This window comes from Protopterus annectens, chromosome 3.part1 (genome assembly GCF_019279795.1).
Source record: "Protopterus annectens isolate FY-2018-M chromosome 3.part1, PAN1.0, whole genome shotgun sequence".
NCBI classification, from domain to species: domain Eukaryota; kingdom Metazoa; phylum Chordata; order Ceratodontiformes; family Protopteridae; genus Protopterus; species Protopterus annectens.
The window spans coordinates 1,458,497,925-1,458,513,143 of NC_056732.1; the positions used below are offsets into that span (position 1 = coordinate 1,458,497,925).

General features: G+C 38.0%; 1 protein-coding gene across 2 annotated transcripts in view; it reads right to left on the reverse strand.

Moving 5' to 3' along the window:
• CFAP69 (cilia and flagella associated protein 69) overlaps window positions 1–15,219 on the reverse strand; it is a 2,033,309-nt gene that overhangs the window by 1,807,582 nt on the left and 210,508 nt on the right. The gene's annotated exons all lie outside the window — the stretch shown is intronic.

Below are 15,219 nucleotides of genomic sequence, written 5' to 3' on the forward strand. Positions count from 1 at the left end.
TACAATGCTATCTCAAACCTGTCCTGACTGGAATTTCGCTACTATGTCTACTTTACTCAACAGTTGCTCATAAACTAATTTTCCAACCTGATAGCTATCCTGCTCTCTAGTCTATTTTATGCACATACACCCCAACTCGAACCCTCCTCTCCTCAGAAAGAACCCTTCTAAATATAGCTAAACCCAATAAAAGAGCAGAACAATGTCTATCTTCATACAACATAGCCAAACTATGGAATAGCCTCCCCTCATCTATTTCTCAACTGGACTCCCTAATGGCCTTTAAAGCTACAACTAAAACCACACTTTTTTACACTTTTCTAAAGTCTATTATTTTTCTGTGAATGGAAGTATATTATTGAGTATTCCATATCCATGTATTCAACTCTGTACTGGCTTCTGTACTTGTGCCTGTATAATAATTGTATAATATTTTGTTTGTTCTGTTGTTTAACTGTCTGTGGAGCTTTTCTCTCTGGGCGTCCACTGAAAATGGGTTTCTAACCCAGTGGACTTTCCAGGTCAACAAATGTCAATAAATAAATATTGGATGACATTTTTATTTCGTAGGAGGGCCTTTGAAATTCATTCCAGAATTTGTTATACAACTCAATATTTCCACTTCTTTTCTAAAATTCACTTGGAATTTTAACAATCAAAAATATTAACTATCTTCAGGAATGGGTAGGTTCATATCTAAGATCTACAGAAAACCAACTTCCAGTAACTCATTTGTACTACAATAGCTACTACCTTATGTGTTGCAAAAATAGTTTGGTAAAAGGACAGCACATGTGAGTAGCTAGAAAGACTTCTAGTACAGAGACAATGGAAGAATTCACTGTTCTAAAGAACATGCTCACTCAGAGGGGCCACCCAGTAGATTTTATTAACACTGTTAGTATGGAAATATTACATGGATAGGGGAAGAAACACAAACCCCTACTAGGATTAAATTTACATTTAGAAAAGAAAACACATGGTAGCTGAGAAGCACTCCACTGGAGATATCAGATTACAAAAGGACGCTGATTGTAGAATATAATAAAATAGCCCCCCCCCCAATGGTAAAAACATTATCAGTAGGAACTGGTACATTATTATTTGTAACACCACCCTGATGGACAATTTTGGGTTCTGAACCAACATTTGTGTATAAGACAGCACACAATTTAAAGCACATTTTGGGGAGTTATGGTTCCCCCACCAATGGACCTGGGCATAGAAAAGGTACCACTCCATGTGGGTTTATAAATCATGCCCCTACATTACCAAGTAGAAAGAAGTTACTCTTGGCAATGGGCTTAACAGTAAAATTTGGTTTGCCAATGGTATTTGTGCCACAATAGGTTTAGTCTATCTGGCAGTCTGCTCATGATGCCACAGCTTTTTATACAGGCAAAACAGAGCAAGCTTTTGACAAAGAATACAAGAACGTCTTTATGACAGCGGCAAGAAGTACACAAAATGCTTTATACAAATACAAGGTGGTTTGCACAGGCCATTGTATGTACAAATTTGGAATACTAGAAAAAATATCCAGGGACTCCAGAGGTAGAGATACGGGTAAAATTAAAATGGCAATTTTGATTAAATGCAACTGACCCACCTTGCTTGAACAACATGACATCAATTCACTCAGTATTAGCAATTAAAATGTCAAATTATTAGAAACACTAAGTATTGGATTTGTTAAGACATTTATTAACAAACTACTTAGCAATATTTTAAATGTTTTAAATTATGTAACATTTCAGTTTTGTATTATTACTCATCATTCATTATTTTTATGGTGCATACATGTTGTTTACATTATTTTAAAAAAGCATGTTGCGCCATGTCCCTAACACTTTATTAAAAGTGGTATATGTTTTTAAAGTTTACTTTTTTTATGTACACTAACTCCTACATAAGGCAACAACAGTGGACCATCATTTGATGTTAAGAAATGTTTCTGGACAAACTTTGGTTTTGTTCACTTGCTCTTATTTTTGTTCATTTGTTTATGTATTTATTACACTGTAACTTTAAGGAGGCTTATATATAAGGAAGTTATGTGTGCAACCCCTTTAGATCCTGATGAAGTTCCTGGTAGGAATGAAAGTACTAAATCCTGAATAAAGCATCTGGTTTTCACTGCTAATTTTTTTTCATACTTGTTGAATTTATCTGCAGACATTTTGGTCTCCCCTAGAGGTTGATGGTGTTTTGCATTTGCTTAACGATCATAACACTCTCTAGTCCTAGAATTGGACAGTGCAAGAAAAAAAACTCAAACCTTTAGAGGTTAGCAAAAAACATAAACCACTTCCATTTTGAAGACATGATGTTTTAGTGATTGTTTTTTGTTTTTCTCTGCATTTCTACCCTGTCTTCAGTAACCAACAAGCTTTCTGCTCTGCCTGTTTTGAACCCTACATCCTAAAGAGGGATCAAAGATGGTAGATGAGTAGTGCTAGTGAAGAGTTCTGCTAACAAAATTAATTTTCTTTATTACAGAGGCAGGAACCTGTAAATAAAAGGAGTCAAAAATTTAAGAACTATCTATGGATACTGGTCAAAACTTGAAATTTTCTTGTCAAAGTTCTTTCCTAAACTTCACACATTAAATTTTCTCATAGTGAAATATCTCTGAAGAAGGACTTACACTAATTACTGACTTCTCTGCAAGAACTTAACATAACACAGACAATTTTGAAATATAACTTGATAGTATTCAAGACAGCAGCTTGAAATAAACAGAAATGCTAAAATCTATGTTAGAAAACATATGAAGGATATAGAAAAGTGCTCTGACACTAATGAAAGGATGAATTATTATTAAAGCACAATTCATGACTGCTCAGTAATACAGACAACTTAGAAAACAGGGAAAGAAGAATGATAAGAATTTTTGGTATCCCAGAGAAAACAAAGTAAGAAGAATGATAAGAATTTTTGGTCTCCCAGAGAAAACAAGGTAGTGACATGACATTTTTAACGAGCTGAATTTCTCAATTTTAAATTTACAAAAGAGACTTTCACATTGAATTTAAAGGGTACATAGAGTTAGTTCTGCTGTTCCACTAAGATCAGTTGTCATGAAATGTATGTCCTTTTTAGACAAAGAATAGTTTCTCAAAACAGCTTGAACTAAATATCCAGTAAGATGGGACTAAATAGCATAAGATTTGACAATGACTACATTTCCAAGAACTTAAAGAAAAGAAGAGAGTTTTGGCCATTAATTAAACTCCCATCTGTATTATCCCACAAGACTGAAAATATTTTTATCAGCAGGCACAAGGATCTTTAGTACACTGAAACCAAACAGTTTATGAAAAATAGTAAACTTGTCTCTCCCTGTGAAGATATGGACTGTTCTATGGACTGTTCTACACCCCCCATAATGAGAACATCTGGGAGAAAAAATTGAAATGAAACAAGAAAAAAGTGGCATCTGCAGCAGTATCTTCTCCACCAATAAAAGAAGAAAATGACTTGAATACATCTGAAAATGTATGAACCTGCATTTCATAATATACTTTATTGTTATGTATTATTAATAGAGCTTAAGATGCTCAAAACAAGACGACACCTGCGTTTATCTATACACTAGTTTAAATCAAGTTTGTGCAAGTTAAAAACAATTTAATAAATTAATTTGATAAGTGTAAGGACAGAAACAGTGGTAACATTAAATATTCTTTATTGTCATAAATATTTGCATTTGTATTTACTTTAAACAATCTAAAAATCTACAAGAAACATTCACAGCTCTTCTGATGTGCTGAATATTGTGTGTCTTATCCTAACTTAAAAGTATATTCCCATCATGAGAAACACTCTAATAAGTCTATGAACATTTATGGGCATATAAATATCCACTTTGTAAGCTTTAAAAATAAAGTCTACAGTTGGGAATCTTTCTCAAATAATAGTTAAAATGCTGCTTACTTTTTGTTCAGCACCATTATCTGGGTCTCACGCATTGAACTGTATACCTCAGACAGTTTTGTTAATCCAGACGTAAATGTTCTTGATGCTTGTTAATTTTTCCACTATTGATGCCAGAGTTGCCATGTATATCCACTGAAGTGCTCCTTTTAAAATGACTTGAAGTGAAAGTAAATAACACTGAAGATTATTTTGGAGAGAATTATTTTTAATTGCTCCTCCAGTCCAGAAAAGAAACAGCATTGTTTAGTGTTGCAGTGCTAACAAAATAGGAAGAACTTTGTTGCTTTACATAAGAAAAAAAAATCAAGACTGAATAAACAGAAGCCCCACAGCAGTGAAGTAAACAATATAATGAATTTACCAGTGCAGTGATATGCTCACACAATTTGAAAAAAAAAATAATACATGTGAGATGTGAAGCAATTTATAATAATTAAAACTAAATGGATTATACTGAAGAAGGTAAGTGCCAGTGTGAACAGGCTGTATTGTGTGCAACCTGTCTTGATGCAAAATTAATACCCAATAAGATCTGTAAAAAATAAAAGGGATATAAACACTACCAGTATTGCAATATGTTTATATATATATATATATATATATATATATATATATATATATATATATATATATATAAATGTAAACACACACAGACACAGTTATGACTACAATATTCATAAGAATATATCAAGAGAGAAATGAATATGATAGTATACATAAATATGATAAAAAGAAGGAAATGAATAGCTTGATGAATTTATTATAATAGATGATGAATTGTGTAATTAAGATGTCAAATTTTAGAAATTATAAATCCCACATTAACAAATCTGATCTGAAGTTGTTACTATATTCTAATAGTTTTAACTAATTATTTATACAGGCATCTTATTAAAATTAGAATATGGCAATTTAATTCCATGCAAAAATATATTAGTTGCAGAGCTCTACACTACAGGGGAAGGGAATAGAGAATACATTTTGAAAGTGAAGCTAAATAAGAGGTAGTTTAATTTAGCAATGACAACTGAACAAGGAATCTTTTCCTTTACATTCCATGTTAGCACTTATTCATATTATTTGCTTAATAGTTGTTAAATTGTTTCATGTCAGTTGGATTAATATTTCTGTGTTTGAAAAGATATTAGAAATAAAATCAAGTGAGTAGAATAGTTTAAGAAGGAAATAATAATAGTAATAATAATAACAGAGAAAGCATATACACTCAATTTATTAAAATGTTATTTATGGAAAATAAATTCTAGGTCTAAACATATTAAAAAGGCATGTTAGACCATAGCATAACAGATATGGATCTAAGTTTTATGTCAGTAAATGTCAACAGATACAATAATAAATAATTTAAAAAGATGATGCCTTAAGTAACTGAAAATTAAGAAACTTCATGACATTCTCCTTCAGGAAACACATGTAAATTATATGTACATGGGAAATGGAAATGCAGCCAGTATAAAATATTAAGCCCAATCTGGATTAAAAAAACAGAGACAGACAAGAAAAAAAAAGAAGTAGAAGAAAACCATTAATATTTTGGAAAATATGTTTAACATGGTAATATTAGAATATAACCACAGACAATTTTAGCTGATCTTTACTGGTTTCCAGATAAGGGAGCCAAAGTAGCCAAAAAAAAAATCTTAAAATAATGCTAAACAATATGAAAATTAACTTAGCAATCAGTGATGATGTTAACTACATTTTTAATAAATCAAAAATCAATGTTACAAAAAAATCCTCAAATCTCAGCAGTGGCAAAACATTTAAGAAATGGGAATGAGTTACTACAGTTAAAAGGTACAGTTCAATTAAGAAACCAGGACTCAGTAAAATATAACACTCATATACATTTGGCACACAATCCAGAACTGGTAACATTTTAATTTCAAATGATTTATATCTAAATTGAAAAATAAATGTAAGAATATTCCTTGTCCCTTTTTGGACTATAATGGCTTAATATTTAAGCTTTCTCTTAGCAAGAGCAAATAGGAATGGTCATGAGCCTACTTAGTTAATCAAAAAGAATTTAAGAAATGATTTATAAGTGAATAAAATATTTTATGAAATTCAACAGTGAAGGAGACATAAGCAACATATCTTTTTGGGAAGCTTATCTGTTAAAGTAATTGTTCTCTGGCAAGATAATTAATATTTACTTAAATGGAAAAAACTTACATCTTTCACATTAATACAAATAAAATAAAGATTCCCCATCAACAGCAGAAATTATAAAAAAAAATAACTCTGGTTGATAATATGTAACTAATTCCAATTGCAGGTTTATTCATCATTAAAGTCATAAATTTTAACTCAATGCTTAAAATGTTTAAACATTTTTATAATGGGCTAAACTTACACTATTCTGTACAACCAAAGAAGTATAAATAAGTTAAAATATGAAAAAAGACACATTTGGGAAACAATTATAGGACGGTATAATGGTTTTCAGAGCACAATACTGAAAACAACAAAAATTCTTAAGGTCAAATTTAAACTAGAGAAAGAAGAGTGGTTAGCGACATAAGATATAGGTTCATAGGTTGATACTAGGCTATCTGCCCTAGGGCATTTATAAGCCTAGCCAGAGTGTGTTTGGCTTTCACCACCCTTTTAGATTTGTGGACTGTGCCTTTGAATAGTAGGTCACAGAATATAGCCCCTTTATGGTTAGTTTATTGTGCCTCTGTCTAGCAGGGACCCAGAAGCGATCCCGCGGGTATACTTACGATCTCCCATCCACTCGTCAAGATTTCTCTTGAAGAGGGTCAGTGAGGGGCTCTGCCTAACCTGGACTGGGATTTTGTTCCAGTGATGGGAGTCTCTGGGATATGAATCTGTCCCTCCAGCATGTCCTATTTATTTATGTGCTGAGGTTTAAGTCTCTAGAACGTGTAGCTCTAAGGGATTTGGATTTCTTGAGGTGGAGCATGTCCATTAATTCTGGGTTGGACATGGCTTTATATGTCAGGCACAGATCACCTCTGAGTAGGCGGTAAGCAACTGAGTAGAGCTGGAGTTTCTTTAGCCTAACTGCATAGGGCATCTGTTTGAGTCCCTTTATCCTCTTGGTAAGGTACTTTTGGGGTCTTTCCAGTTGCTGCTGGTGTTGGGTAAGGTACATCCCAAATGGGGCATTGTATTCAATTATGGGCCTGATGAGTGATGAACAGAGTGGCAAAAAGACCTCTCTTGATCTAGATGTGAAACCTTTCGTGATGAAGTGGGCTATATAGAAGGTCTTTCTAACCACGTTGGCAATGTGATTGTCAAAGGAGAGATTACTATCTACTTGGGTCCCTAAATCCCTAATTACTTCCTCCGTACTTAATGTGCTACCTCCTATGTGGTAGTCTGTGGGCACTTTGTTTTTCCCAAAGGCCATGACTTTGGCACCAGTTATCTGTCTCTGTGAGACCCTTTTGGAGGATGCTTGTGTCAGCCGGAGAGTCTATTATGGCACCCAGTTTGCAGTCATCTGCGAACTTGGTCAGCCATAGTCCTCCCGTGTTTGCCTGTACTTCAGAGAAATAAATACCGAACAAGAGAGGTCCCAGGACTGAACCTTGTGGGACTCCACTTGTAACTGGTTTAGAGTCTGACAAGGCACCTGCAATTCTGACCATGTGGATTCTATCCCTGAGCCAGTTTGCAATCCATCTTGTGACATAGGGGTTGACATTTAAGCTAGTGAGCTTATTTATGATACCCGAGTGGGGTATTGTGTCGAAAGCTTTTGCAAGGTCCAGGTAGGCTGTGTGGACCTCTTTCCCTTCGTCTATGGCCCTGGTAACTGTTTCAAAGAAGTCAACCAGATTAAAGAGGCAAGATCTGCCTTTACCAAAGCCGAACTGGGTAGAATCCAGTGTCTGAAGGTTTCCGATATCATTGTTTATGAGTTCCATGATGATACGCTCCATAGCTTTGCAGACCAGGCTAGTCAGGCTTATAGGGGCAATAGTTTCTGGGGTCCGTTGTGGCACCTCCCTTGTGGAGCGGGACCACCGTTGCTGTATGCCATTCCTTGGGTACATATCCTGTGGTAAGGCTGAGCTTGAACAGTGACTTAATGTGAGGGTTAAGTTCATCTTGTAGCTCGTGTAAGACGCATCCCGGGACACCGTCCGGTCCCATTGATGCTGTGTTTTTTTGCTTTGGAGAGGGCTGCTCTCACCTGATCATCTGTGATGTCTGGGAGGTTACACTCTGTTGGGATGGAGATTTGCTCTTTTGGGGGGGATGGGGGGGGATTTGCACTGAATCTGTCTGCCAGGATGTTGGCAATGTCAGTGGGTTCAGTGTATTTTTTGTCATTTTACACTAACTCGGAGCATATCTGGGAGTTGCCGCCCAAGTTCCTGACATAACTAAAGAAGGCCTCGTGATTGTCCATAGTATCTTGTGCAATTTTTCTTTCAAAGCTGGCCTTAGATGATTTTATGAGGGATTATAACTTCTTGCTAGTACTGATCAGAGATGCCTTCCCTTTTTCGGATTTTGCTTTATCATGTAGTAGCTTCCTCCTTTTGTTGTATAGCTTAGTTATGGCCGGGGTCCACCAGACAGGTCTCCTGCCTTTGAAGGAGTGAGTCTTGGTTTTATTTGGGATAGCACGATCCATACACTCCTGTAGGTGTCCATAGAATGTGTTTGTGAAAGATTCTGCAGTTTGAGCCATGTTTTCCACTGGCCCAGGGGCTTTGAAGGATACCACCTCAGTTTTGAGAAGTGTGAAGTTTGCTTTTGAGAAGTTCTTCACCGTGGTTACCTTGGCTGGGGGTGGGGACAGGATATGGATGTCCAGTGAGATTAATTTGTGGTCTGACCTTACCAGTGAGGGGTATACCTCTGGTGTGGAACAGAGTCCCTATGTTTGTGATGACCAGATCCAATATGTTTTCCCCTCTTGTGGGGGTGGTGACCAGTTGTTCCACAGCATTTGGGTTTATAAATTCTAGGAACTGTTGGGCGAGGGTGTGTGGGCTTGAGTAGTTTACCCAGTCAATGTTTGGGTAGTTGAAGTCACCCAATATGATGGTGTTTGGAGAGACCTTCATGTTCACCAGTGTTTTCAGGAAGGCCGAGTGGGGTTCCTGAGTTTGGGAGGGTGGTCTGTAGCAGGCTATAAACTGAAAGGTAGTTTTGCCCACTGTTAGTTGCACGTGGATGGTTTCCATTGCTTCGTGCAGTGCTACTAATCTGGAGGTGTGGGTATTTTTGATGTATATGGATACTCCCCCTCCTTTTGTGGTTCGGTCCAAGTTTTGTGGCCGAAAAGCATGGTATGAAGTATAACCTGGTAGTGCTGGGGTGCTTTTGGGAGCCTTGAACCAGGTCTCTGTCACTGCACAGACATCGATGTTCTCCATACTGAGGAGAGTCTCGAGTGCATGCATTTTGAGGTTTAGACTTCTGGCGTTGAGCAGCATTACCCTTAGTTTCTTATTCCCTGTATTGTCTATAGAGGTGGGTTTGTCTTTTGAGCTTTGCCTAAAAAAGGCACTATGGGGGTGGCAAGAGCCTTAGCCAGTATTCGAAAGCCCAGGGGTGACAGGTGCAAGCCGTCCCTAGTGAAGCAACGTGGCTTGTCAAGCATGTCATCCCAGGCTGACAGACACTGGATCCCCTTTGAATGACACCAATACTTTAACCAATTGTTAAAACTTATCATTTTGTCTTTATACTGTGGCATCATTCTTGGTGAGGGTAAGATGCTACTCAAGGTCAGGGTCATACCAGCCTGGGCTACATGATCAGAGAGCTCCTCTATGTCTCTTTTCATGTAGTCCAGGGAGGTACGTCTCAGGTCATTCACACCAGCATGGACAATGACGGAGTCATATTTGTACTTGCTTTGGAGTGACCTGAGTGCGTGTGTTATGTGGCGGATCCTGGCACCCGACAGACAGCTTACAGTGACCTTCTCCTTGTTCAGCCTGGTGAGTGGGACATCAGTGTGTCTGACTATAGAGTCACCTATTACAAGTGTATTTGGTGTGTTGTTTAGCCTTAAGGGCTGTGACTGTGTGGCACACTGACTTTGTGGACTATGTGATACGTAGGTATTGTTGTGGGGTCGCAGTTGTTTGGGTGTCTGCTTTGGAGGTCTCTGCTGCTTAGGCAGATTTTTATTTAGAGCCTCTGAGTATGTTTTTGTGTGTTTATGTGTTTGGTTTGTTGTTGCTATAGGTCTATGTGAGACTGGATTTGTGATGTGTGCAGTTACCTTCTTCTCCTGATTGACTGTGCCAGTCATGGGTCGAGAGAGCTCAGCCTCCAGTTTGGCAATATAGTTCCATCTCTCACATATATTTGAGCTTGTTGGGAGGAGGAGAGGGTTGTCTGTGTACATAAGGCAGTTGTAACATTGCCTTAAGATTCCCATATTTATCAGCTGGACTGGAGAGTACACGAAACTGACCTTTGGACATGTCAGGATATTTATGATTACTACTTTTGACTGATCTAGGAGGATCAGTTAAGTATTTAGAAGAGTATAAGAGAGGATTTAGTGCCTTAAATTTCTTCTAAGTGCAAGGGAGAGGCTATAAAGTGAAAATAGAGTGCTTCTTTTGAGATACAGATCAGTTCCAAGGGAAAAAGTGAAGAGCAGACTTTGTGGAGCTGGTAATAGTTTAAACCTGTTTAGGCGGTGCTGCCCGATGCTGTGCTATGTGCAAAATTGCGCAAAGCCGCGCTAAAGCGGGTTTTTAAATAGGGGACTTGAAAGAGCTAGGAATTAGCCCAAAACGGCCAATAAACAACAAGATCTTGTGCTGAGATCACTCCTTCAGGGACAGATAGGCTGCTCAAAGCTCCCCACTCCCACTAGTGAACAAAGAAGCTTCCTTCTATCCAAGTAAGGAAATGGGCAACATAGGAACTATTCTAAAGTCCAGAATATAGCAATACCTGTATTAGGGACTATTCTAGCTCAGGAAAGGTAGGAAAACAAGGATATTTTTTTGTTTTTTTTTCTTTTTTTTAAACAGGCAACAGAAAATGCACAGAAAATACTTTACACAGGCTAGCGCACTTGAGTGAGCAGCCTCAACAGTTAAATCAACAAAAAGAAACTTTAAAGTGCAGGTATTAAATAAATGCAAAAAACAAGCTTAAATCTAACAAAAGAGCAGTTTTTACTCGATTTTCGGCGAGAATAGACAGTCGCAAAGGTAAAGGCAGTAAAAGATACTTAAATCTGGTAGCAATCACTCTTTTTCATCTCTCTGCTGCTAGCACCACTCTGCAGGACCACGAGGAGCTTTGCTGAGTCGGAACAAGTGTACCTCGCCAAAGCAGGTTTTTAAACCGGGGACTTGAAAGAGCTAGGAATTAGCCCAAATTGGCCAATAAACAAGAGCCTGTGCTGAGATAACTCCTCCAGGGACAGATAGGCTGCTCAAAGCTCCACACTCCCACTGGTGAACAAAAAACTTCCTTCTATCCAAGTAAGGAAATGGGCAACACAGGAACTATTCTAAAGTGCAGAATACAGCAATACCTGTATTAGGGACTATTCTAGCTCAGGAAAGGCAGGAAAACAAGGATATTTTTTGTTTTTTTTTCTTTTTTTTAAACAGGCAACAGAAAATGCACAGAAAATACTTTATACAGGCTAGCGCAGCCTCAGCAGTTAAATCAACAAAAAGACAAACTTTCAAGTGCAGGTATTAAATAAATGCAAAAAACAAGCTTAAATCTAACAAAAGAGCAGTTTTTACTCGCTTTTTGGCGAGAATAGACAGTCGCAAAAGGTAAAGGCAGTAAAAGGTACTTAAATCTGGTAGCAGTCACTCTTTTTCGTCTCTCTGCTGCTAGCATCACTCTGCAGGACCACGAGGAGCTTTGCTGAGTCAGAACACGCGCAAAAACTGAGCCAAAGTGGGTTTTTAAACAGGGGACTTGAAAGAGCTAGGAATTAGCCTAAAACGGCCAATAAACAACAAGATCTTCTGCTGAGATCACTCCTCCAGGGACAGATAGGCTGCTCAAAACTTCCCACTCCCACTGGTGAACAAAGAAGCTTCCTTCTATCAAAGTAAGGAAATGGGCAACACAGGAACTATTCTAAAGTCCAGAATACAGCAATACCTGTATTAGGGACTATTCTAGCTCAGGAAAGGCGGGGAAAACAAGGATTTTTTTTTTTTTTTAAACAGGCAACAGAAAATGCACAGAAAATACTTTACACAGGCTAGCGCACTTGATTGAGCAGCCTCAACAGTTAAATCAACAAAGAGACAAACTTTAAAGTGCAGGTATTAAATAAATGCAAAAACAAGCTTAAATCTAACAAAAGAGCAGTTTTTACTCGCTTTTCTGCGAGAATAGACAGTCGCAAAGGTAAAGGCAGTAAAAGATACTTAAATCTGGTAGCAGTCACTCTTTTTTGTCTCTCTGCTGCTAGCACCACTTTGCAGGACCACGAGGAGCTTTGCTTTGCACAAAAACCGCGCCAAAGTACAGGACAAAAGCACAAGAGATGTTTAGAAGATGGAAGTATATCATCAAAAAATATACCAAATTATAAGAATACTTGTGTCAGATTGCATACAAAAACAAAACAAACACTTATGTATTACTATCAGACATATATAACTTTACTAGTACTTATAACGAAAAAATAAAACACTAAAACTGGAACAAAATTTTCCAATAAGAAAACAAAGACATGTCCAAAAGCAATAGATATTTACTGTTAAATCTGTAGGGAAAATGTACAGTTGTGTAAGAACTTACTATAACAGTAGATGCCCTAAGTATTACTAACTAATGGGATATCCTGCCAAAGATAGACATATGTCTGGACAGAGTACCAAAGCCTGAGTGCCTTCCTCGCACCATACAGCCAATGTATGACCTAAGCCCAAAGGTTGGAGGTACATAAGGGACCTAAGAAAATGAACTGTCTCAGATCTTTCTTGCCCCAGGACAAAGAACTGAATCATAGTCATAGCTCTTTACTTAAGTACATGTCTTGCAAAAGCTCCACCTTAGTCAGGAAAATACAGGACAAGTCCTAGCAGGTAGAAGGAGGGTGGGATGCAACACTGGAACACAGTTTCAGTAAGGCATTTGTTGTTATGGTAATTTTTTACACAACTGTTGTATGTCCTTCCAAGATCACAGTTGTAGTATTACTAACAAATAGGAGAGTACTAAAGCTTATCAAAAGATGGGAGGAGGAGGAAGAATAAACAGAACTGTGGCCCAACAAGCCCTGAAGGATGGACCTAGCAAACTTTGTTTTGGTTCTAGAAAACACAGGGAACTTGTAATGCTTGGTAAAAGTGTGAACTGAGGACCATGTAGCTGCATCAAAAATAGTCCTGAGATATAAACACTTGAAGAAGACTCCTTAAGATGCTACAGCCCTAGTGAAATGAGCTTTGACAGTAGTGGGAAGCTGTTTTCCATGACAGGAATAACAAAAGGAAATGGCTATGGAAATTCAGGAAAAAAATCTGTTTGAATAGAGACTGGAAACCCCAGTTTCTTTTCTTGAAAGAACACAAAAAGCTGGTCTGATTTTCAAATGTCCTTTGTTTTGTCCAAGTAAAATCTGAGCTGTCTATATGGTTACCTATCATTCCATCGAAAGTTCATTCCATCTAAAGTTCATTCCATCGAAAGTTCATTCCATCGAAAAGCATTTTAGGTGGGGGGCTTTGCCCCCCACACCCCCCCCTAACTATATATATCAACTCCAGGGTCGCACAACATTGGGGAAGGGGGCAAATGCTTTTCGATGTAATGAACTTTCGATGGAATGAACTTTAGATGGAATGAACTTTCGATGGAATGATAGGTAACCGTCTATATACATCCAAAAAAATGAAATTTTCTTTCCACTATGTTTTGAGGAGAAGGGAAGAAGAAATGAAGAAAGACTGATGAATTGGTTTGGGGATGATTCATTAATGACTTTGGGCATGAAGGAAAGATTATTTCTAAGAGTAACTCTATCCATATGGAAGACCAGGCAGGGTGAACTATCAACAGAGTTTGATGCTCTGATACTCATTTGGCAGAGGTAAAAGCCACTAACAGAACAGCTTTCCAAGTACAAAGTTACAAGGAAGAAAGTACAGTTGTGTACACCTACCATAAATGCAGATGTTCGAGTGTCTTCACTGTTGCAGTCATGACTGTAGGGTTCTCCCCTGCCGGCAGGCAGCCCTCGGTCGGCCAGAATCCCAAAGTCTGGGTCTGGCGTCGGTTGTTCAACTCTGCTCCTTGACGTCAGAGCGCCAGGAGTATAAAGCTGACAGCTGATGCCATTTTCTCCAGTTTTTCTTGCCCCAGAGAGTCCCAAAATGAAAATGATCCCAAAACCTTTGCAAATACACCTCAGAAGAATGGTGAAAAAAGGAAACACACAAGTAAAAACAAGAGGGGACAGGAGGGAGGGAAACCCAGACTGCAACAGTGCCGACACTCAAACATCTACATTTATGGTAGGTGTACACAACTGTACTATGTTCATCGTGTTTCACTGTTGCAGTCATGACTGTAGGGTAGAATCCCAAAGCTGAAAGAAAGGGAGGAGGTCATAAAGAAGAAGGGGCGGCTAAAATGCCCTGCAAGACTGCAGAGGCAAAGCCTGCCCTAGACTTAGAGTAAAGAGGCAAATTGTAGTGCTTAGAGAAAGTATGCACTGAACTCCAAGTTGCAGCTTCCAAAATATCCTTGGTAGGAACTCCCGTGAGGAAGGCTGCAGAAGTGGCAGCAGCTCTGGTGGAATGAGTCCGTATGCTCCCTGGGATTTGCTTTCCATGGTGTGAATAACAAAATCCAATTCCATGAGCAATCCATTTAGAAATGGTTTGTTTAGAAATAACTTTACCTTGGGAACTGGAAGCATAAGAAACAAACAATTGTTCTGATTTTCTGATGTCCTTGGTTCTGTTCAGGTAAAAACGTAGCTGTCGATATACATCCAAGGAATGTAAGATCCTTTCCCCTTTATTTTGAGGAGTGGGGAAAAAGGTTGGCAAGTGGATAGTTTGATTTAAAGCCACTTTAGAAACCACCTTAGGCATGAAGGTTGGATTAGTCCTCAAAGATACCCTGTCTTGATGAAAAATAATATAAGGTTCCACCGCCATAAGAGCTTGTAACTCTGAAACTCTCCTGGTAGAGGTTAGTGCCAACAGGATAGCTGTCTTCCAAGATAAAAACTTGATGTCAGCAGAAGCGGCAGGCTCAAAAGGAGGCAAGGTTAGTTTTTCCAAAACATAATTGAGATCCCAAGCAGGA